Source organism: Pseudopipra pipra, chromosome 20 (genome assembly GCF_036250125.1).
Source record: "Pseudopipra pipra isolate bDixPip1 chromosome 20, bDixPip1.hap1, whole genome shotgun sequence".
Classification (NCBI taxonomy): domain Eukaryota; kingdom Metazoa; phylum Chordata; class Aves; order Passeriformes; family Pipridae; genus Pseudopipra; species Pseudopipra pipra.
Window position 1 is genome coordinate 8,730,234 of NC_087568.1, and position 22,886 is coordinate 8,753,119.

At 46.6% G+C, this 22,886-nt stretch overlaps 1 long non-coding RNA gene across 1 annotated transcript; it reads right to left on the reverse strand.

Moving 5' to 3' along the window:
• Positions 1-6,744: 6,744 nt before the first annotated feature.
• Positions 6,745-12,039, reverse strand: LOC135424856 (uncharacterized). Its single transcript, XR_010435390.1, has 3 exons — positions 11,835-12,039; positions 7,302-7,646; positions 6,745-7,185 (listed from the first exon to the last, which is right to left on the reverse strand). It is a non-coding gene; the product is annotated as an uncharacterized LOC135424856 (long non-coding RNA).
• Positions 12,040-22,886: the final 10,847 nt, after the last annotated feature.

A 22,886-nucleotide genomic window follows, 5' to 3' on the forward strand; every position in this document is an offset into this window, starting at 1 on the left:
AGGGCCTGATGATTTTGCTCCTTCACCTCTTCATAGTCAGGTACTTTCCTCAGAGGAAATCATTCAGCTTCCTGTGCTTTTACTGTAAATTCTGTGCTGCAAAGAGGAAAGAGAGACAGAGACCAGCACAGATCGACAGATTAGGAGGGAAAAAACCAGCACAGGATGGTTTCACTGCAGATCATTCCTTTCACTCCCACTTTTGTGGCTCCTTTTGCCAAAAAATCCTCCTTCTTTATACTTCTAGAGAGGGTTAAAACCAACAGCTAAGCTGAAATTTTGTCCACTGCTTAAACTGAAAGTACTTTCGGGACTCATTTCCTCCCCACCCTTTCTCTGCCTCTTTACTTTTACTTTACTTAGTGCCTTGTCCTTCTATTTCTGTGATTCTGTGAAAGTGAGAGGAGAAATAATGTGAAAAAAGGTTGGGTTTTGGTGCAAGTGAAAGAAAAAATGCTTGGCTGTGTCACTAGAGAGCACAAGCATCCAGGTTTGGTCTCAGAGATAATTTCCACTTTGTCATCACACCAGTTGTGAAAGTCTCAGCTTTAGGAAGAGTCAGGACTTTTTTATTAACAACAGGTTCTAGGCTATCATGCAAATAGGATGCTGCTTGCAAAGCAGTTACTTGGCACAAAAATAAAAGCTGCCTTCCCTAGAAAAAGGTTTAAAAGGAACATTTTGAAGTAGCCCCCATTTTGAAGTAGCCAACTCAGAAGTAGCATTCTGAGTTGGCTCATTTCATTTCCCTAGGAAATAAATAGTAAAAATTAAAATAGACCCCGGGATGACAGTTTTTATAAGTTTTTAGTGTAAGGTTTGTGCATCCTCTACTTTTTAGTAACCAGACTGCCTGGAAATATAACACACACACACACACACACTCTGCAGCACTGGCACAGCAGCCAAAATAATTGCAATTTTTTATAATAAGAAGTTCATTGGACCAATGATGCAGGTGGCAGTTCTGTGTTTGGGCAGTGTCACATCAGCCCCAAGGATTCTCCTCTAAAGCCCTTTGTGGGAATATGTCCCACCCTTGGTGTTGTATTTGGAAACATGGATTGTTGGGGGGGGTTAAGGAGAGGATACCCTGATTTCACAGCTCTGTTTGCATCCAACCAGCCTGATCTTTGCTCTCCAAAAAAGCTTTCCAAGCCCTCCCAGCTCCAGCCTGTGCTCTGAAATCTCCTCACTGACATGGATAAAGGTCTCTGAGCCACCAAAATTTCAGTGTCCCTGAGCAAAACCTCAGTTCTGAGTCCTGCTGCACCCCAACCCATCCCAACATCTCATCTCAAACCTTCCCAAACCTTCTCAGCTCACTTGCCCACGGAGTGAGAAGCAGCTCTTGGCTGTGGTGCTGCTTCCCCACCATAGCAGGGGAGGAAAGGAAAGAGGATTGCCCTGAGTGCAGCTGCCACTCCCAGCAGAGCTGGCACAAGTGTGTGTGTGCCTGGGCACAACTGGGCCAGTGCCTCCAGCTGTGCCAGCAGAGTGAGGGGAGAATTCAGGCTGGAAACTGCCCTGGTGAAATCCCGTGTGCTGGAGGGGTGACAGCTCCCTGCAGGTGACACAGCCCTGGTCACTCTGCAGAGCTCAGCCCCTTCAGCCTGTTTGCTTTCCTGTCTGCCTTGCACAGCCTTGGGAGAGCTGTTGGGGGTCTGGAGAAGCCCTTGGGCTGTGGCTCTGCCAGGGCAAAGCCTCTCCCCGGCAGCTTTTGGGGCTGGTTTAACATCCTGCACCCTGCCAGCCTTCTGCCTTTTGGGTTAAATGATGCTCTGAGGGCAGGGAGTGCCAAATAATTTTATCCTTTAGTGGGTCAGCTGGACTTCAACAGGTGGGAAATATGGATGGAATGGATGGGATGGATGCATAGCTGTGTGCACCCGTGTATATGTAAAAACTATCCCTGTCTCTAGGTGTTTATAGGATCATAGAATGTGCTTAGCTGGAAGAGACCCATCAGGATCATCCAGTCCAACTCCTGGCCCTGCCCAGGACACCCCAAAAATCCCACCCTGCCCCTGAGAGCTTCATCCAAATGCTCCTTGAGCTCTGGCAGCCTTGGGGCCGTGACCAACATCCACCTGTCACATGGTGTGTTCACTGTGCAGATGAACACATACATACAAACACATATATATTTATATAACATTATAATAGTTTCAAGGCTGGAGCACCACTGGTGCACAGACCCCAAAGTTCTGCCAGCTCAGCATAAATATCAGTGTTTCTTTGCAGCTCAGAAAGTGAGAGGAAACCACGGAGGTTTCAGGTGGCAGCAGGCACTGGGATCTCACAGGGATTGCTGCCTCCAGCCCCACACTGTAAACAGGGATCACCAGCACTCCCAAATATTTTTAAAAGGGTTTAACTTCCACTCCTCTGCCAGTGTGTGACGAAAGCATGATTATCTTTCTGGTTATGGCGTGTTTCTGAGTAGGAGTGCTCTGATTTCTGTAGCAACCTGCTCCTTCACTGTTGTAAGTGCTTCAAAGCACATTAAGGAAAGGCAAAAAAGGGAGAAGCAGGGAGGTGTCTGTGCTGGGGGGGATCCATCCATCAGAGCTGGCTCTGTGTGCCTCAGGCCTGAGCAGGTGGTGAACATAATTAAAGTAAAGGAGCAGTAATTGTGTATTTCCAACTTTAAAACTCCTGGCTGGAAAGTTTTGCATCACCCACAGAAGAATTTTAACAATTTGTGCCCTGGGAGCTTTTTTCCTTGCTACAGTTTGGCAATTCTCAACAAACTTTCCATCTCGATAGAGCAATTCTTTGGGAGGCTTTGGGGACACCCTGACTGCTGGAGAATCTGTTTTCTTTGTCTTGGTTGAACACTGAACAAACACCACCTGATCAGGTTCCCTGTGTGGGTGCCCAGGGAATGTCACAGCACAGCCAAAAAGGAGACACACGACACCTCTGAGGCAAGGCAGCAACTTTTGCCTCTAAATGGGAGGCAGGAAAAATGAGGATTTTCCCTCAGCTCCCCCACAAAGGCAACAAAACCAGGCAGCTGCCACTGCTGGGCTGTTTGGAGCCAGAACAAACAGGTAGTAAATCCTGGGCACACTCAGCTGGCTGAACAGCAAGTGCCCAGATGAAAAGTGGGTAAATTGTGTGTACACCTTGTTAGACCACGGGGCTGGAGAAGGAACAGCAGAAAGGAACCACGTGGCTGGCAAGGGGCTTTTATTCCAACTGCAAAGCAAACAGCACATGGAGAGAGTCTGAGATTTCTGTAGCAAAAAAGCTCTAGGCTTTGCAGTTGTTGCTGGCTGAAGGGACATCAGCTGCTCTGGGTTTCATTTTCAGGCTCCATGGTGAGCTGCAAGCCCAGCTCGTTGGGAGGGCTTTGCTGCCTCTCAGGTGGTCAGATTTGCAAAGTGCTGAAGGTGCAGCGGATTTTTGGGGGCTGTTCTGCGTTTCTGCAGCAAAGATCACCTTGCTGAGTGGCCAGCTGGAGATTCTGAACCCTCCCTGAGAATCTTTGTGTTGGATCACAGAATCACAGACTGGGCAGGTTGGAAGGGACCACAGTGGTTCATGTGGTCTCACCTCCCTGCTCCAGCAGGGTCATCCCACAGCACATGGCACAGGGTTGTGTCCAGGTCCTGGAATACCCCCAGTGAGGAGACTCCCCACACTCTCTGGTCTCTGTTCAGTCACTGCACAGCAAAGAAGTTCTTCCTCATGTCCAGGTGGAACTTCCTGGGCATCACTTGCTGCTGTTGCCTCTTGCCCCATTGCTGGGCACCCCCTGGTCCATCCTCTGCCCTCCCGTGTCTGCACACACTGGCAGACATGGGTTTGTCTCAGACATCTCCCGGGATAGGTGTTCATGTGCACTCACATGAGGAATCAGATTAAGAGTGTATATAAAGTGAACACAACATAATAGAGTGTGGTTTTCCTTCTAGCAGATCACTTCTATTTCAGGCAAATGGGTTTATAATGATAGTTTTTCGAGCTCTTAGTGATGACCTGCAGGTGTGGGTATGTGTAGGTACATGGATGTAGATCTAGATCTAGATACTGGAGAGAGACTCTTTATAAGAGCATTCAGTGACAGGACAAGGGGGATGGTTTCACACTGAAAGAGAGGAAATGTAGGTGTTACACCAAAGAAATTCTTCCCTGGGAGGGTGGGGAGGCCCTGGCACAGGTTGCCCAGAGAAGCTGTGGCTGCCCCATCCCTGGGAGTGTCCAAGGCCAGGTCGGAGCAACCTGGGCTAGTGGAAGGTGTCCCTGCCCATGGCAAGGGGTTGGAATGAGATGATCTTTAAGGTCCGTCCCAACCCAGGCCATTGTGTGATTCAAAGGATCTCAGAGGCAGTTTTTCTCCATCTCCTGTAAACAATGAGGTGAGAAATGCCCCATCAGCACAAAGGTGTGAGGCATCAACAGCGCAGTGAAAAAAAGGTGCTGCCTGGAGGGCAATTTCACAGAAGGCTTTGGTTGATGTGATTGTTATTTGTCCTGCAGGGCTTCCCAGAAACTCCCACTGAGGAGGTGCAGCTCTTCAGCAGGAGGGCTGTGTGAGCACCTCACCCCTGGCCTGGCACCCAGCCCACTGCCCTGTTCCTGGAACAGCACCTCCCGAAAATGTGGGCGCTGTGTGCCAGCCTTCAGGGGACCAGGGCATCTGTGCTGAGGCGTTTTTGCACTGACAAATCATCCAAATGCCCGGGCTGGTGTGGCACTGCCACGTTGCTGGGAAAAGCAACCTCTCCTTCCTCGAAGACAAGGGATCAATCACTTGGACAGGCCAGCCAAGGGTGTTTGCAGGGGCTGAGTGCAGGTACCTTTTGTGGTCATCGCTGCTGACCCCAGGAGGAATCAACAGAGGAGGTGGCAGGTCTGCAGTGGGCAAAGTGAGAAAATAATAAAGGAAGGCAGGCTGTCAAAGAGGATTTTTAGCACCCGGTACTCACGTTAATCCTCTGACCTAGTTTCTGAAAGACCTATATAAGGAAGAATATTCTCCACTGAGCAAGCAGCTAATAAGCAGTGCCAGCATTTAAGGGTTTGGAGCTCATCAGTTCTGAGATTCAGTTATCTCTTCCTGGAAAAAATTAAAGCACAGAAAACAAACATTCTTAAAATCATTAAAAAAATCCGCACTTTCATCTCTTTCTAACGAAGGTTTCGCAGCTCAGCAGGGCTCTGAGCTGGCACCAGGGCTCTGAGCTGGCACCGTGGCCCCAAAGGCACAGCTGGCTTTGTGGTTAAACTGCCCAGTGGACTTCGCTGGAAAGAGAAATTCCTCCCCTCAAACTGCCACAGATTATTTTATTGAGATTGTTGCAAACATCCTTCCAAAGCACACGCACGTGCCACGAGTGCAGGCTGGGCACCAAACCCTTCCAGTCCCCTCGTGGAGCTGGAGCAAGTCCCAAGGAGGCCACAAAGCTGGTAAGGGGACGGGAGCACCTTCCCCCTGGAGCAGCAGAGACCAGGAGGGATGCAGCCCTTCCTAGCAGCACCCCGGCTGGGAGGCACTGAGCAGCTCTGCTTGGCCTTGACAGGAGGTTTATCCAAGAGCAGAAAGTTCTCAAATTACTAAGAAAAACCAAAATGAAACACTATTTACTCGCTAAAAGAGCTGAGGCAGCTTTAAGGGTTTGTTTTCATGTCAGCTGTTGCCAGGTCAGTTTTGCCTTTGATCTGTGTTGGTTCCCCCGTCTCCAGAGATGCAGCCACAGTGAGAACTCACCTCAAGCTGATAGATTTCTGGTGTGGTTTGCTATGCTTTCCTGAGAACCAGGGGACATTTCTTGTTTTGCCGTTTCACAGAAACCCACAAGTGTTGCCTGAGTGCTTTGGAGCCCCAATAAACAGCTCTGAGGCCTGAAAGGTTACCCAGGGACAAAGAACAGTGGCACTGCCCTGGTCAGCTCAGGGAACAAACCCCCCCCGAGGGTCCTGGGGGGTGCAGTGAGACCCCTGAAGTTGTGGGGTGTGTGGATGAGGAGGATGCAAGAAGAATGTGGTTAACTTTACAAGCACCTGTGGCAAATTCCTCTCAAGATCCTCCCACGGGTCAGCGTGTGCTGTGCAAGATGATGCAGAAAAGAGCAGGAGGAGGGAGATGGTTGTGTCATATGTTCCCCTGGGGCTCGAGATTTTGTTTTTGAAATAAAAAGAAAAACAACAAACCTTCAGAGGCACTTTGTTGTTGTTGTTGTTGTTTTTTCTTTCATTCCATGGAAATTCTTACAGCAGAGCCAGGCAGCCCCCGTGTGCCTGCTGAGCTCATCCCCATCCCTGTGCCTGGAGGAGCAGAGAGCTGAGCACATGAAGCAATGGGGAGGAAGGTGATGATGATTTTGGCTCTGGCAGTGATTTGCTGTCTGAATTCAACTGGGTGTTTCGTGCCCTGTGCTTGGGTTTTGACACAGGTTAACTGGAAATCCCCAGGGGCACAGAATTCCATCGTGGGCCTGCTCTCTTGGTGTGTCTGAGAGGTTCCAACTGGAAGGGATTTCTAGATTTCTCTATGAGAAGAAACATTTAGTGGAAGAGGAAAGATTAGGAACACTTATTTTGCACTGTTCCCCCTTGCCCACATGGAAAACATCTGTACCTGGTTCTGCTGTTCTGTAATTATTCAAGCAAAGATATAAGGAAAGGCTTCTTCCATAAGGAAAGGCTTCTTCCTTAAAGAAAACCTTCTTCCATATGTGGAAGAAAGCAAGAAGAAAGAAAGAGAGAAAGAGAGAGAGAAAGAAGGGAGAAAGAAAGAAAGAAGGAAAGAAAGAAGGAAAGAAGGAAAGAAGGAAAGAAAGAAGGAAAGAAAGAAAGAAAGAAGGAAAGAAGGAAAGAATGAAAGAATGAAAGAAAGAATGAAAGAAGAAAAGAAAGAAGGAAAGAATGAAAGAAGGAAAGAAAGAAGGAAAGAAGGAAAGAAAGAAAGAAAGAAAGAAAGAACCAATGACACTGAATGATTAGTGAACCAAACCATCTCTCTTGTCCCAACCACAACATCACACAATGGGTTTTCACTTTCTCCCAGAGGCCTCCCAAACATCCCCATCCTGAGGATCAGGTGCTTTGAGCTGATGTTTCTGTACCTCAGACTGCAGGAAGGGACTGGGGCTCTCCCAGGAAAGGCACTTGTGTGTAATTCTCTTCTTTCTCTTGATAGATGAATAAGAAGCTTTGAAACACCATGGTGTTCCTCTTGGAAGGATGAAGGCATGAAAAATAGTCCTGTGGGTCTTACAAGGACAAAGTGTGTAGCCTTCAACTTAGTAACTCATGAATAACCCCAGTGCCTGTTATCACTGTGCACTCACCTGGAGCAGTGCCAGCAGTGAAATAAGAGCTGCCAGACATGAAAAGTGGCCAAAAATGACCAGATTTGGACCACAGCTCTAGGTTTCCTGCTTTTTGAAGTCCAGCTTGATCAGCTTCATAAGGATGTGCTGAGTCCCTTCAGCCACACTGGATGGCAAAGGGAAGGTCCTGCAGCCAAGACTGGCTGAAGAAAAAGGCCTTGAAATGTCTCACCTTGGCCAAGTGGAAATGAAGGCTCCCAAAGTCACAGGTGAGGTCACACCAGCTGAAGGGAGAGCTCTTCCTGCCCCCTTTGGGCCTCCCCCACAGGTTTGTAGGCTTAGGGCTGTTTACTGTTTTAAATCCTGAAAAAAAGAAAGAGTAATAGAATCACAGGTCGGTTTGGGTTGGAAGAGACCTTAAAGATCATCTCATCCCACCCCTGCCATGGGCAGGGACACCTTCCACTAGCCCAGGCTGCTCCAAGCCATGTCCAACCTGGCCTTGGACACTTCCAGGGATCCAGGGGCAGCCACAGCTTCTCTGGGCAACCTGTGCCAGGGCCTCACCACCCTCACAGGGAGGAATTTCTTCCATATATCAAACCCAAACTTCCCTTCTTTCAGTCTGAAGCCATTCCCCCTTCTCTGTCACCCCATTTCCTGATAAAGGTCCCTCTCCAGCTCTCCTGTAGCCCCTTCAGACACTGGAAGGTGCTGTGGGGTCTCCACACAACCTTCTCTTCTCCAATTGCTGTAGAGCCAGAGATGAACCCAGCTTGTTATCTAACAAATCTAAAGGGCACCCCAGGAAAACATACCCTTCAAAACACTGGAAATAAATGAAAAGAACATCTGTTTTATAAATTTCATGAGTGTTTAACTGGACTCAAACAAGGATTAGGTAACTCAGGTGAACGTCCACTGTATTTTGCCTGTTGCTCATTCTCTCAACCAAAACATCTTGTTCTTAATTATGGTACTTGCTGATGGTGCATTGGGCTGGATGGTATTTGGGATGACCCTGTACAGTGCTCTGGTTCATTGAAGGGTCAAAAGATAGCAGGTGGTGACCCTGGAAATGTTCAAGGCCAGGTTGGATGGGGCTCTGAGCAACCTGGTCTAGTGGAAGGTGTCCCTTCCCATGGCAGGGGGTTGGAACAAGAAGATCTTTAAGGTCTCTTCCAACCAAAGCATTCCATGATTCTATTTGATGTTTCATTAAGTGTCTCTTGATGATCTGCATCCACTGGCTCCAGAATGGTTTCCTTGTATGCATGGAGCACATCTTTCTGTGCTGCTGCTGCTGCTCCTGGCATAAAATAAAAGTTATACCCCTATCTTTACCCAAGTAATATTGAAAGGCTCGTTGATCTCCTGTTGAGTCCAGGCCAGAAGAATTCACAGACTTCTCTAATTTGTACTCATTCTGTAAAAGTGAGTCCCAGACAGGGAATTTTTACCTGCAGTTTTCAGGGAATTGTTATGGGGTGTTTTCCTCCACTTTCATTCAGTTTATGGTATTCTGGTTTGTGCATGCTATTTAAGAGTAATGATTTCTCGAGGATGGGGGAAGATTGCTCAAAACTGTGGTTGGAATTAGTCAGAGAGGGAGATCATATCTGCAGTTATTATGGTGTACTTTGGTAATTTAATCAGCCAGGTAATGGATGAGGAACAATGTCTCCCTCACGTGTCTCAGGTTTTGGCAAGAACAAAAAGCTTTCAGAAGTATAAACCTGATTAATCTTGCACATCAACCACTGTTTAATTTCGCCTAATTCTGGTGTTTCAGCACTTCCAAAGCTTTTCAGCACTTGTGGTTTCACCTCAACCATTCAGCAAAATCCAGCTCAAACCCATTAACAGGTTTGGTCAACCTGAAAGTGCCTTTTCCAATGAATTGATGATTCATGGAACCACTTGGTCCCGGTTTTAGAGCCCCAGCCCTTCATGGAAGGCAGTTGTGTGCTCAGAGATGGCTATCACAGCCCATTCCCCCGTGGGAGTGCTGAAAGCACAGGCTGTGGGCTGTGTCTAGGACTGTATCCTGTGGTAACCTGAGCACTTGTGGTGCCTCCTCCTCCTCCTCCACCTAAATTAATCCAACATATTTATTGCCATTCAGTGGCTGCACCCAGTGAACTATTCACCAGGGTTAAACTCAGCAGACTCTGCACTCTCCTTGTAGTTGGGATGGGCTTTGATTTTCACCACCATCATGTGCTCTGGCACTTTGCTTTCCACCTGGCTGGTTTCCTTTCCTTTCTGCTGCACAGTCAGCTGTAGGTCAGGCTAAATATTTAGATTTTGACATTACAAAAATAGAGACATAACAGTCTCAAAGGCTGCCCATAGAAAATTCCCCCTTGTGCGGAGAACCACCATCCCAGCCACTGGTTTTGGTCAGAAAAATGGTCCCCAAAATAATTTCTCAAAGAAATACAGTGTCTGTTTGCTGCTTTGCTGGGGTACTCACCAGAGGAGCTACCTGACTCTTCCTGTCTCCATGCCCTGGGGGGGGGTCCTGCAAGGATGGGCTCTGCCCCTCATGCCCAAATCCCATGGAACTGTCCGAGCTGTGCCCGAGTTCATCCCTCCTTGCTGCTGCTCCAGAGCACGAGGGTGAGCAGCAGTGCTGGGCTGGGTCTTCTCCATATCTCCAACCTCATCCTTTGCCAACACAATGACTCACATGATTTACTGTCCAGTGCCAGTGTCTGTTCAGATCACACAGCCCCTGCTGTGCCCACTGTGCCGCCTTTACCCCCAAAACCCTCACACCCTGTTCCTCTTCAGTCCCCTGCTACATCCTGTCCAGTTCTGGACCATTTCCATACAGTCCCTTCATCCATGGTTTGCCCCCCACATCCCTAGCTGGACTCTCATCCCAGGCACCCCATGGCTATGCCATGCCCCAGCTCCCTCCTCCAGCCCTCTGCCACTCTCAAGTGCTGCCTCACAAAGGCCACAAGCTCTTCCCTCTCCAGCCAGGCAACCCAGCCCCCTGTTGCCTTAGCAGAGTCCCTGGTGGTGCAGAAGATCATATGGGATGTGTGGTGCATCCTGAGCCATCCCTTTAGGGGCCCTGTGCTCCAGGGACAGCACCCAGGGAATGGCTGGAGCTGTGCCAGGGCAGGGTCAGGTTGGATCTCAGCAAAAGGTTCTTCCCCCAGAGGGTGGTTGGCACTGCCCAGGCTCCCCAGGGCAGTGGGCACAGCACCAAGGCTGCCAGAGCTCCAGGAGGGTTTGGATGATCCTCTGGGCCACGGGGTGTGACCCTTGGGGATGGTCCTATGCAGGGCTGAGGGTTGGACTGGATGATCCCTGGGGGTCCCTTCCAACTCAGAGTATCCTGTGACTCTGTGCCATGGCAATGTTCCCAAGTGAGATGGAACCATGGCAGAAGTAGGAGCCCTGGCTCTAGGCCATGTCATGGCAGAGTTGTCTTCATGACAAACATCCTCCCCATTCCCTTGGAAAGCTTAATCTTTTAGCCACCAAATCCCTCCCCTATTGCTACAACTCCTCACTTGTCCAGCTCTTCCTACATTCCACCTACTTTTTCCACCTGCCCCCTCTTGTGCATGATCATGCAATCCTTATTGCACTGAGGAATTCTTGGCTTCTCCAAAAACCAAAGCAAACTGATCCTTTTTCAATGTGTTATGAAATCTGTAAGACTGGCAGTGAGGGAATTTTCCCAAATTAATGAACAGAAGTGCTGACAGAGTTTGCTATCACTGGAAAACCACCAGACATGCAAATATGTCATCAGGAATTAGCTTCTGTATTTGGGTCATAAACTTCAGAATAACTTAGAGAAAAAAAAAATATCCTAGAAATGGATCACAAAGAAAAAGTCCCTTTCTCTGTCACTACAACGTAGCACACGGAGATCAAAGGGTTTAATTTTTCCCACAGTTTCGAGCTGAATAAATACATCGAATAAATAAAATAATAACAAGTGCAGTGTTCCAAAACAAAACGTCATTTTTAGAGAATTACGAAATGATTCAATTCCCAAAGTGCTGAACTTGTGTCTTTCTTATTAAGGTGCAAAGTTATTTTTTTAATCTTCTGGAAAGTTTTATCAGAAGCCCCGTCTTTCCAAAATCCGGTTTTGCTTTTAATGTAACGGCATTTTTGAGAGGAGGGGAATCCACTGCTGTATTTCATAGAATCACAGAGTGGAAGGGACATTAAAGGTCATCTCATCCCACCCCCTGCCATGGACAGGGACACCTCCCACCAGCCCAGGTTGCTCCAAGCCCCGTCCAGCCTGGCCTTGGACACTTCCAGGGATGGGGCAGCCACAGCTTCTCTGGGCAACCTGAGAAATTCCTACTGGTTTCACACCATTTTGGACTTGGAAATGCAAAAGCAGATCCCTGGACTGGGATCTGACCTAGACCTGCAGTTGGGCTGTCACAGGTCACTCCCTTCAGGCCAGCACTGCCCCTGTGGTTGAGGTTGCCCTGAAGGTCACCCTAAAGCCAGCACTGACCCCAGTACACCCCAAACAGGCCATGGCTCCCGGAGGGTCGAGGTTACCTTGGGTTTGGTGATCCAGCTGGCACTTGCTGTGACTCTCCCCCGTGCCTGGAGCCCAGGGTGTGCAGGAATACCCGGGGTAGCTCTGAGTCCCAGCTCCAGCTCCCTTTCCCTCTCCTCACAGCCAGATCCGTTCAGGCACCAGCACTGGAGGGCTTTGCTGCCCAACCCTGGGGATGCTCCGGGCAAGAAGGGGCAGTCCCTGCACTTCAGGGTGGCAGACAGAGCCTTAAAGACCAGACAGTTGGCAGGTTTTGCTCCCTCTCAGCCTTTGCACGCCCTGCTCAGCCTGCAAATTCCCCAGCCTGCCTTGTAATGCATTTGTACAGAGCCCAGACCACATGTTTCCACTGCTGGCTGTTACCACGACACAGGAGAGGCTTTGCCAAGGCTGAAACGCTTTCTTAAGTGCTCTGCTAACCCTCTTGAGCTGCTTATCGATGCCTTTATGTCTCACTGCTAGTTTTTAGACTTTCAGATCTCTGTGTGCCTGCCTAAGTTGTCTCTTGTCAAGAAAACTGCTTGTAGGAATATAGATAAAATCACAAATCAGCAACAATGAGAGCCACAGAGCAGTGGTTCTGCTGTGCTGGCCCTCTCTCCCTGTAGCTGAATGACAGGCCTATATTTGGCTTGTGGTGAGCCTGAATTTGGCACATCAGGGCTCAGCCCCTGCCCTCCCCTGCTTCATATTGACTAATAATAACAACAACTCCTTTGTGAGCTGTTTACCACCCACACCCATCTACCCCCAAAAAGCCCCAGAGGAAATAACACGAGCTAACATGTTGGTTTTTTCTATTTATAAACAGCAAAACTACAATTCCCAGTCACAAGAGAGAGAGAGAGAGAGAGAGAGAGAGAGAGAGAGAGAGAGAGATGTTTATCTGCCACGGCAGAAATGTCGAGTCGACTTTTTGAAATTCCAAACGTGAGGTTTCCTTTGCTCGTGTCAAAGCTGCTTCATCTTCTCTCACAACCTCCTCCACCACCTCCTCGTTACCTTCACCACCCTCCTTCCCTCATTCCTGGCCTTGCCCAGCTCAGGGAAAACAAGGACAAGCCCCTGTGCTCCTGGAGCTTTCCTCTGGCTCATAATCCTGTTGGAGTTCAGGGTGGGTTCTCCACGGATATCACATCTGGCAAAGGTTTTGGGGTGTCTCTGCTCCATTAGTTACTTCTCCATCATCTGTCTCAGTTTTTCTGTCCATAAAATGGTGGAAATCAAGACCTTTCTCGTAAAAGGATTTGAGCTCTGGGGTGGAAAAGGCCGGATTTAGGTATGTTTTAATGCTCAAAGACCTTATCAGGTCCTTCTGCTCAGTGCTGGCTCCAAACATCTCTTCCCAAGGTGCTCCCAGAGCAGCAGAGAAGTGCAGGGCATGTCTTGGTGGCTTTCCTTGCAGGGTGGGCACTGCTCCTCTCCCACCCTCTTCCCTTGGGCTTCTGGCCTAAGGAACTCCAGGAAAGTCATGGAGATCTTGTCTAAACTGATCCTCCTGGGTGAGCTGGCACCTTCCTCCCAGAGCCACCAGGGTGGGCATGGAGGTGACCCAGCCCTGGCCAGGCAGGAGGCCAGATGGGAAACCAGATTTCCTTTCAGTCTGAGTTTTACCTCCTCCAGAAAATAGTTCAAGCCAAACAAACCCAACAAAACCAACACATCCTGAAACTGCCTCGTTACATTTAACAGTGGCCACAGAGAAAGGGGTTTTTTTGCATTTGAGTGGGTGCCTCTAACTTTCAATCATTTGCTATGTTTTTATTTCATTCACTCAAAACACTGGTTGAAGTTGCACTTTCCCACCCTACCTTGCTTTGAGAAGTTATTCTCACTGTCAAGCAGGGAAAATCAGGTTTTCCCTGTCAAAAAGTTGCAGGGGAAGGAGTGAACGAATGATTGGGGATCTAGAAAATACCTTTACCCAGAGCAATGTGAGCAATTTGATTTATTTATTTATTCAAACTGGGGAAAGGAGGAAATTTGAACCTGGGTCTGTGTGAATTCAAGTTAAGAAAAAGAAAGTTTTGACCAGCAGAAGTGAGAGTTAATGACACGAGAGGTGAGGGAAAAAAAAAACAAACCACAAGACTTTCCTTTTTCTCTCTCTCTGACTCTCTGTCAATCCAAGAGAAAAGAGAAGCAGATCCATGAGACTGGATTTGGTTAAACAGTGTCACAACTCCTTGGAAGTGGCAGGTCCATCATGACTGGGTGTCTTTGAGATGGAAGCTGGCTGTCTTCTAAAATGAAATCTTCCAGTCCAGTGCAGTTTCCTGGCTCAGTTGGGCTCAAGAAGGTAATTTCTAAGGAATTCAGCAAAAGAATCAGTCCTGATATATCCTGGGTGACAGAATTGGCTCAGTAGGTGAGCCACAGCCTTTGGAAATGTATCCAGCAAAAACACACACATTTGCTTGGATATCACTAAAAACGAGTTATATTTCCAGAAAATTCTCTTCAGTATGTTTTTCTTTTATCTACTCTTTGATTGGCACAAATTCAAGGCTGAAATCACCTGTCCTGTGCACCACACTCACCTGTGTGTGAGCAGCCTGAGCTGCCAAGGGCTTGAGGACTTCCCTGGCCTGACTCAGAAATGACCCAAGTTTTAATCTCCACTGGGAAAAGCTGCTGTTAATCAATAAGAGAGACCAATACTAAAGACACAGCATTTTCCAAATCTCTTTAAACCCTGAGATACAGAAGATGTTTGCTTGACTATGCCATGGCTGCACTGATTTCACACTGTGATGAAGAGAATCCATGACTTTTTTTGTCTTCCAGGTATGTAGCCAAGACTGAAGCCATGTGCCAATAGTGGGTGAAACTGGAGTTTCACACCCTGCATATTTTGAGAATGCATCGTTTCTGCGGATGCAAAATTAGTTACAGGTTTTCTCTGCTAAAAACTTGTACAGACAGGAGTGCAAATTGATTTGAGGTCTAGAAAATACCTTTACTGAGACAAATATGAGCAATCTGGTTTGTTTATTTATTTATTCAAACTGGAAGGAAATTTACTCAAACTGGAAGGGTCAAAAGCAAGTCCAAAGCTCAGGAGCCAAGGAGGGCCATTAAATCTATTTATTTTTATTTAAAACCAGCTGGGGGTCCGTGTGGGGGCACAGAACTGTCTCTTTTCAGCAAAGATTTGCCTTGCCAACCATTATATTCCCAGTAGAGAGAAGTGGACAGGCAGCAGTTCAAAACACTTCAGCATCGTGTCTGGTTTGTTTTTTTCAGGCTCCATGAAACTTTCATAATGAAACCCCAAAAAAGCAGGTGAAAAGTATGGTTTGGTCTGGAAACCGTGAGCAGGTCTGTGGTTTTGCTCAGGTTTGTACTGAAACCAGTCTGAACTAGGTAGGTTTTTCTCAGCTGAGTTTTACCTGAAGATTTTGAATTCCACCTGAAAATGAGAGTGGAATTTAGGGGGAGAGAAGAGAAGATTTGAGAAGAGAAGATTTGAGAAGAAAAGATTTGAGAACAGAAGATTTGAGAAGATTTGAGAAGATTTGAGAAGATTTGAGAAGATTTGAGAAGAGAAGATTTGAGAAGAGAAGATTTAGAGAGAGAGAGAGAAGAGAAGAGAAGAGAAGAGAAGAGAAGAGAGAGAAGAGAAGAGAAGAGAAGAGAAGAGAAGAGAAGAGAAGAGAGAGAAGAGAAGAGAAGAGAAGAGAAGAGAAGATTGAGAAGAGAAGAGAAGATTTGAGAAGAGAAGAGAAGATTTGAGAGAAGAATTTGAGAAGATTTGAGAAGATTTGAGAAGATTTGAGAAGAGAAGAGAAGAGAAGAGAAGAGAAAGAGAAGAGAAGAGAAGAGAAGAGAAGAGAAGAGAAGAGAAGAGAAGAGAAGAGAAGAGAAGAGAAGAGAAGAGAGAGAAGAGAAGAGAAGAGAAGAGAAGAGAAGAGAAGAGAGAGAAAGAGAAGAGAAGCGAAGAGAAGAGAAGAAGAAGAGAAGAGAAGATAGGAAGAGAAGAGAAGAGAAGAGAAGAGAAGAGAAGAGAAGAGAAGAGAAGAGAAGAGAAGAGAAGCGGAAGAGAAGAGAAGAGAAGAGAAGAGACTTTATAGCACTTTCCAGTGCCTAAAAGGGACTTAAAAGAAAATTGAAGAGGGACTTTTCACGTAGACATGTAGTGATAGAACAAGGGGAAAATGTTTCATAAGCTGAAGGAGGGTGGGTTTAGATCAGATATTGGGAAGGAATCCTTCCCTGTGAGGGTGGGGAGGCCCTGGCACAGGTTGCCCAGAGAAGCTGTGGCTGCCCCATCCCTGCAAGTGTCCAAGGCCAGGTTGGGTTTGGAGCAGCCTGGGCTGGTGGGAGGTGTCCCTGCCCATGGCAGAGGGTGGAATGAGATGATCTTTAGGGTCCCTTCCAACCCAACCCATTCCATGATTCTGATCCTATGTAGGCTGGCAGTCCTCCAGTGTGGAAAAGTCTGGGGAAAATGTACAGAGAAGTAATATTGTCAAAAACCCACTTGCTATTTGGTACAGTGGTTTGTGCTGATTGTCCTTCAGTTGTCTCAGTGTCCAACTCCTCTGGAAAGAGTGAAAAACTTGCTTTTCCATCAGCAAAACCCTCTGTGTGTGGTGTGCCCAAGGAATTACTAAGATATTTGCACAAAGGCATCAAAGAAAGGAATAAGAGGGGGCAGAATTCAAGAATGGACAAGAATTAGTTTTTCAGCCTCAGCCTGAATAAATTGAGAGTGACATTGTGAAGATTCCCGGGTTGAATTAATTCAAGAGAAGCTGAAGTAGAAATGATGTGAATGTCAATGGGAATGCACAGAGCTTTTGTGTTCTGTGATTGGAATCAAAGAAAGAAATGCCAGATTTAATTCCACTGAGGGCAAACCACACAGGATCCATAGTGGATGTGCCCCTCTTGTGGATAAGAAATGCAGCTTTGAAAAGGCTCTGGGTATTTTTAGGGTGACTCCTGTAGTGAAAGGGCTGGCAGATGCAGCATTTTGCCTGACAATTACCTCTGTAAGGACAAAGCAGGACTGTCACTCAAGGCTCAATATTCTGATTTTGCCTTTTCATTCTCCCCTGATTTATGTATTTTCTCTGGCTCATGCAAATGAGCCAGTGATGATGCCCTGGCAGCCGTGGCACAGTGATGCCTGGCACAGTGATGCCTGGCACAGTGATGCCTCCATTCCCTTGTCTGGTTGTCACCAATCCTCCCTGGATGCACCAGGCTGAGGTCACCCTCAATCCATGGGTTGTCCCTGCTTGATGATGGCCTTCTCTAATGCCATCCCCAGGCAGGGTGCATTATGCCTGTTTGATTTGCCACCCTCAGCAGGGTGATGGGGGTGATTTTGTCACAAGAGCCACAATGATTAATTGTGCCTGCTAACGAGGCTCCTGCTCCCAAATTAAGTCATGCTCACAAGTGCCCTCAGCCATTGCCTTTGGCTATCTGGGAGGTATCCAGACAAAACAACTTGTCTGGGCTGTTTCTAAATTCAGCCCTGATGTGGGCTGGGGGTTTAAACATTGCCAAACTCATCCACTCCCCCACATGCAAAGATTTTAAGCCAGGATGAATCACTTACTGAGAAAGAACAGTCTGCTTTGCACAGATGCTGCCTCCACAACTGGCCTGGGGTGCCCAGAAGTGTTTAATCCAACATATTCATGGGAATCTTGCCCCTTGCCAATGAGTAGAGCTCGTGAGAAGCCCAGCAACTCCAAAAAAGCACTGCAGACAAGTGCTCAGCCAGAGCTGAACATCAGCACATCCCAATTAGAGTGGCTGTTAATTGATGAGGGCTGGGAGCTCTCTTTAGGGGTGTTGGTGGCATCCAAGTGCTGCAGTGCTCCAAGGAGGGGACTTGCAGCTTTTTTCATGGTGGTTTTTACCTTCAATATGGTGATGGGAGACCTGAAATCAACCCCTGCTTGAAGACATCCCAGGCTGGAACCAAAAGCTCCCTCCAAGCTGATCTTGTGCTAATTGCCATGAATACAAAGCTCCAGGTGACATCCAGCACTTAAGGCATTTTGAAATATCATTCTTGTGTCATCCTTAGGACTTTTAGCACTTTCACCTCTGGACAGAAAGCTCCTGTCACTCTGAGGAAACAGGTGGTATTTCCTTATTTTAACAGTGATTTTTTGTGTGTGTGGATTTTAACTGATCATTTAAGCTCAAACACCCCTTGCTGCAGCTTTTCTGTGTGTCCTCGTGGTCCTTGGCCACGTCACATCAACTCTGGAGAGACCTGGAGAGACCTTCAGGAAGCCTTTGTGGGCTGAAGAGGCTCCCAGACCTGGGGGGGCACAGCTGGATTGAACCCCCAAGCCTGTACAGGGCCACTTTCACCTTCTGATGCTGCATCACTTGTCTTTACCAAGGAGATAGAGAAGTGTGAGAAATAGAAACCCAAAGCTGGGTGATTTCCAATTAGAATTTATTATATGATAAAAGCAAATTCAGTGCTGGATGATCAGTTTTAACAACTCCCAACGCCTGTCACACCCAAAGACAGTTGTTCTACATTTATTTCCAGCTATTTCGTGAGTATTCATTATACATAAACATAAACATTACACATTGTTAAGTCAGACATTCAACAGATGTTTTTCTTAAACAAGAATGTTATCTATAAGCATCCATAACATATTGTCAAGTCAGGCATTCAACAGATGTTTGCTTGTTATCTATACAAAGTTATAAATTTTTAAGAAAGGTGTTATTATCTGGCTAACTAAACGAAATTCCTCCACTATAAATCTTACACAAGGTAAAAGGGAGGTAACTTGTTTTATGCCTTTATAGGGCCCCAATTAAGTTTTAAGATTTGTTTTTTCTTTTCTCTCTCCAGGTTATATTGACCTGACACTGTTTGCTTTTTAATTAGCCCGAATCATCCTCTCAGCTTATCACAGAAGCAGCACCAACACTGATCCACCTCGAGAGGTGCTGTGAGGATAAACCCCTGCCAGGCTGTGAGGGACAGAAGGCAGCTCTGGCACCCGAGGCAGCTCACTCTGCCACATTCACCACGGTGGAAATTGTGAAAGCTCTTCCCTCCTTTGTCCTGCAGGGATGGAAAAAAATAAACAATTTCACAGTTTCTTCCCCGAGAAGAAAAGTGATGGAGTTTTCTTATTTTGAGAAAGCTGAACTAACAAAGCCTTTCAGCCTGCCAGAATCATAAATATACTCTCACCCTACATTCCTGCTCTTCCTGTGATGTACAACCACATTTCAAACTAGTCATGGCTTTGACTTTTTACTGGTTCTCGTATTTTTACCCACTAGGGGTAAGTGTATGAAAGCCATGCTAAGCAGACCATATATTTCCCTGTTGATAAGGTTTAGAAGCTGTTTGTGGGGTCTTTATTTCTAACCTGGGTACCCTGTACTGCCACCTAAACTCAGTGGTGATGTGATTCAGCTCTCCCAGTGAAGTTCTAACCAGGATGGTGTGGCCCCTGTGAAGGTCTGATTATTTTCAGTCTGACCTCAGATCACTCATCTCTCTACCATCAAAAGCTTTCCACACAGTCCTTAGGCACAGGGAACACAAATAATAGATTTTGACTCAAATCAAACCAATTAGTCTTTAGTTCATGATTCCACATCTTACTCTGAACAATTACTAAAAGTTTCAGACTCACACACAGGAAAATTCTTATTGTTACAGCCCAACAATTCCAAAGCCATGCCTTTCCTAACCCAGACCCTCACACCTGTGCCTCCAAAGTTCTGAGTTCCCCTTTCCCATCCAAGAGGCACTTTTATCCCTCCAAACCCCTTTCTCACCCTCATCCCCAGGTGCCCACACACCTCACACTCCCTTGGCTGGGTGGGAGGGCAACAGGAAGATGCAAAACTCGAGTCTGATCCTGTCCCACAGCTCGGCCCCCACCTCAAGTTTGTTTTTTTTTTTTTCCTGGCTCATCAGCATTATCATTTCCCAGATTTTGGGGATGAAACTTTTCCTGAATTGCCTGTCAAATTGTTTCCTCTAAAGAACTTCCTCCTCCATCCACCTCGTGGATTTTCTCAGGCCAAGATTTTCAGGTGTGTCCAGAGACTTTAAGAACCACACTCACACCAGCAACTGGAAATGTCCTTTTTCTCTCTCTTATTGAACTTGAGATTTTTTTTATTAGACCCCAGAGTAGGCAACAGAATCTGAGTGGCTCAATTTTTCATTATGCTGCTGGAATCACATAGAAATAGCCTGATTTTCAGGAAATTATGAGAACCACGTGGGAAATGAATGTCCTTCTAGTGTCCTGTAAAAGAATAACCGGTATTCCACAGTTATTTGAAATCTCTGGACGTGCCTGAAAATCCCATCCTAAATGTCCCTGCATTTTTTTTAATTGAAATTATCTTATTAATTAGCCCATTTCTTCCAGCTTTGAGATTCACACATTATCTCCTTCATCTTATTCCCAAGGCATTAATCAGAATGCAGAGGGGTTTAATACCCAGAAAAGAGTTTTCCACTTGGATTGACTCTCACAAGCAGATGCTGCCAGAAGGTTCCAAAGGTTTTCCAGGAAGTCAGGCAGCTGCCTTGTTTGGGGGATGCTGCACAGGAAGAAGTGGGAGTCCTTGGGCAGACAATAATTCCTACTGAGCAAATAAATTTGTGAAAGCTATTGCACTTCTATAACTGTTCCACTTGTATTGTTTTATTCTTGCATTTTATTATCTATCTCAGTGCCTCTGCTTTCTACCTGCACTCCAGAAGAGATGGATGGTGCATCTCACCTACAGTATTAAAAGGTGGTTTTCCCCCAGTTTCAGTTAATTTAATATACCTGATTTTCCACTGCCTTACAAGACTGAGAGATACAATTCTTTTGAACAAGTAAGGTGGTTGCACAGCATGAATAAATTCTGTGCAGCTTCCCAAGGAGATAACACTGTGCAGTGGCAGCTCTTACCTTTCCTTTTTGCTCTCATTTTCCTCCTGTTTGATGTCTGTTTTTATGCAGTAATCTTATTCGAGAAACAAAATGAAAAACGAACATTGCTATTCTTGGAAAGCTTCCAATATGCTGGATGAGAGATAAGAGACAGGCAGCATCTCCCTCCAAGGGTTGGTTTATGGTCACAGGCAAAGGTGTCATCCCAACAGTGTTGGGAATGAGACACTGGAGTGTCACTTAATCAGTGATCAGGCTTGGATTGGGAACCACGTGGGTGGTTCCTAATAAATAGAATTAAAAAATCCTAATAAATAGAATTAAAAAATAAAACCAAACAACTCTTCCAGCCCTGGCCCAGGTTCTCAGCTCCCTTGGCTGGGGCTCAGAGGTGGGGAACAAACACAACCCCCAAGTGCAACAAGGGGATGATTCATCAGAGGAAACTTAGAGCCTCCAACAACAAGGTGATTCATCCTTTGAGTGCTAATGGTGTTTTGCAGAGAGCTCAATTGATTGATTTTGATTTTCCAACCCAATTGGTTTGCAGGCATCCACGTGTGCTCACGGGTTCACGTGTGTGCAACCAGGGACCAGATATGGAATGGGGACTCTGGTCGAAGAAAAGGGACCTTAAAGATCATCTTGTTCCAGGTTGGATGGAGCTCTGAGCAGCCTGGTCTAGTGGAAAATGTCCCTGCCCATGGAAGGGGGTGGAATGAGGTGGTCTTTAAGGTCCCTTCCAACCCAAATCATTCTGGGATTCTGGGATTCCATAGGAAATCCAGCAGCGCCTTTGCTGAGACACAATTAGGAGGCTGTTAAGAATCACTTGGGGTGATAAAATACACATTATTGAGCATCTTCTCTGAGCTCTCTTAGACCTTGAAAAGCAAAGGCTGAGGTCCTGGTAACAAACTACAGGGATGTAAACGTAAATCATGGTTTTGATGAAAAATGGACCCAGTTCCCACTGGGGATAAACCCAGAAATTTCTGAAGGCACCTGCACACTTCACCCCCCTGCATTTCAGGGGCAGCTGGGTAACTATGTACCTTTGAAAAACTGGGCATTAATGTCTTTTATAAAGGTTTCAGTTATCACAACTTTCGTCAAGAGTGAATTTCCACTGACCACACAGATGGGGTTTTCAGTTCTCTGCATGTTTACTTCCTTTCAGCAGAGGAGGAGATAAATAAATATTATTAAGTGGCTGGGATATTTTGTATTCTTTTAGTACAGAGAGTCACTTTCAATGTCTACCAAGAAACAATTAGAACTGCTGGGTTTGTGGTTTGCTTGTTTTCTCCCTCCTTGCCCTTTTATGCAAAGCCCTTTGCTGCAGCACCAAATGCAGGGCAAGCACCTGCTATTTAACCTCTTGAACCAGGGCTGGTGAGAATTGCTGCACCATTGATCAGGAGGCACAGAACAGTGAACTGTGCTCTGGGAATCAGCATAATCAGGCAGATGATGGCGTGAAAGTGTTTGCTGAGTGATGTTTTCAGGAATTAGGGGGTGACAGAGCATTGCACTGAAGTTGTGTGAAATCACATCACGACCTACAAGCCAGGATGGACAGCCAGAGTGCCCCAAAACCACTCATTTAACGGGGCTTTATCCACTGCCTAAGACAAAGCTCCAGAAGAATCCACTTGTTCTGTACTGTTACTGTTTAAAAATTGCTGTCTGTCTGAACAGTCCGGCTGTCTGAGCTGAGCAGGATTTCAGGGCTGCATTTCAAACTTTCACCCATCACAAAAGGGGAATCATTCAAAGATCCTGCTCTTACCTGGGGCCACCTGAGGAGTTTGCCTTGGCTGTCCTGGAACACTGTAAAGTGTTCAGTGTGAGTGTGCAGAGCATGAGGGGATGCTCTGTGCTCCTACATATTATTACAAGGGGGAAAAGGCCTCCTAACTGAAAGTAAGTTTAGATTAAATTTTTGGAAATAAATCTTCCCTGTGAGGGTGGGGAGGCCCTGGCACAGGTTGCCCAGAGAAGCTGTGGCTGCCCCATCCCTGCAAGTGTCCAAGGCCAGGTTGGATGGGGCTTGGAGCAACCTGGGCTAGTGGAAGGTGTCCCTGCCCATGGCAGGGGGTGGAACTGGATGATCTTTGAGGTTCCTTCCAATCCAGGCCA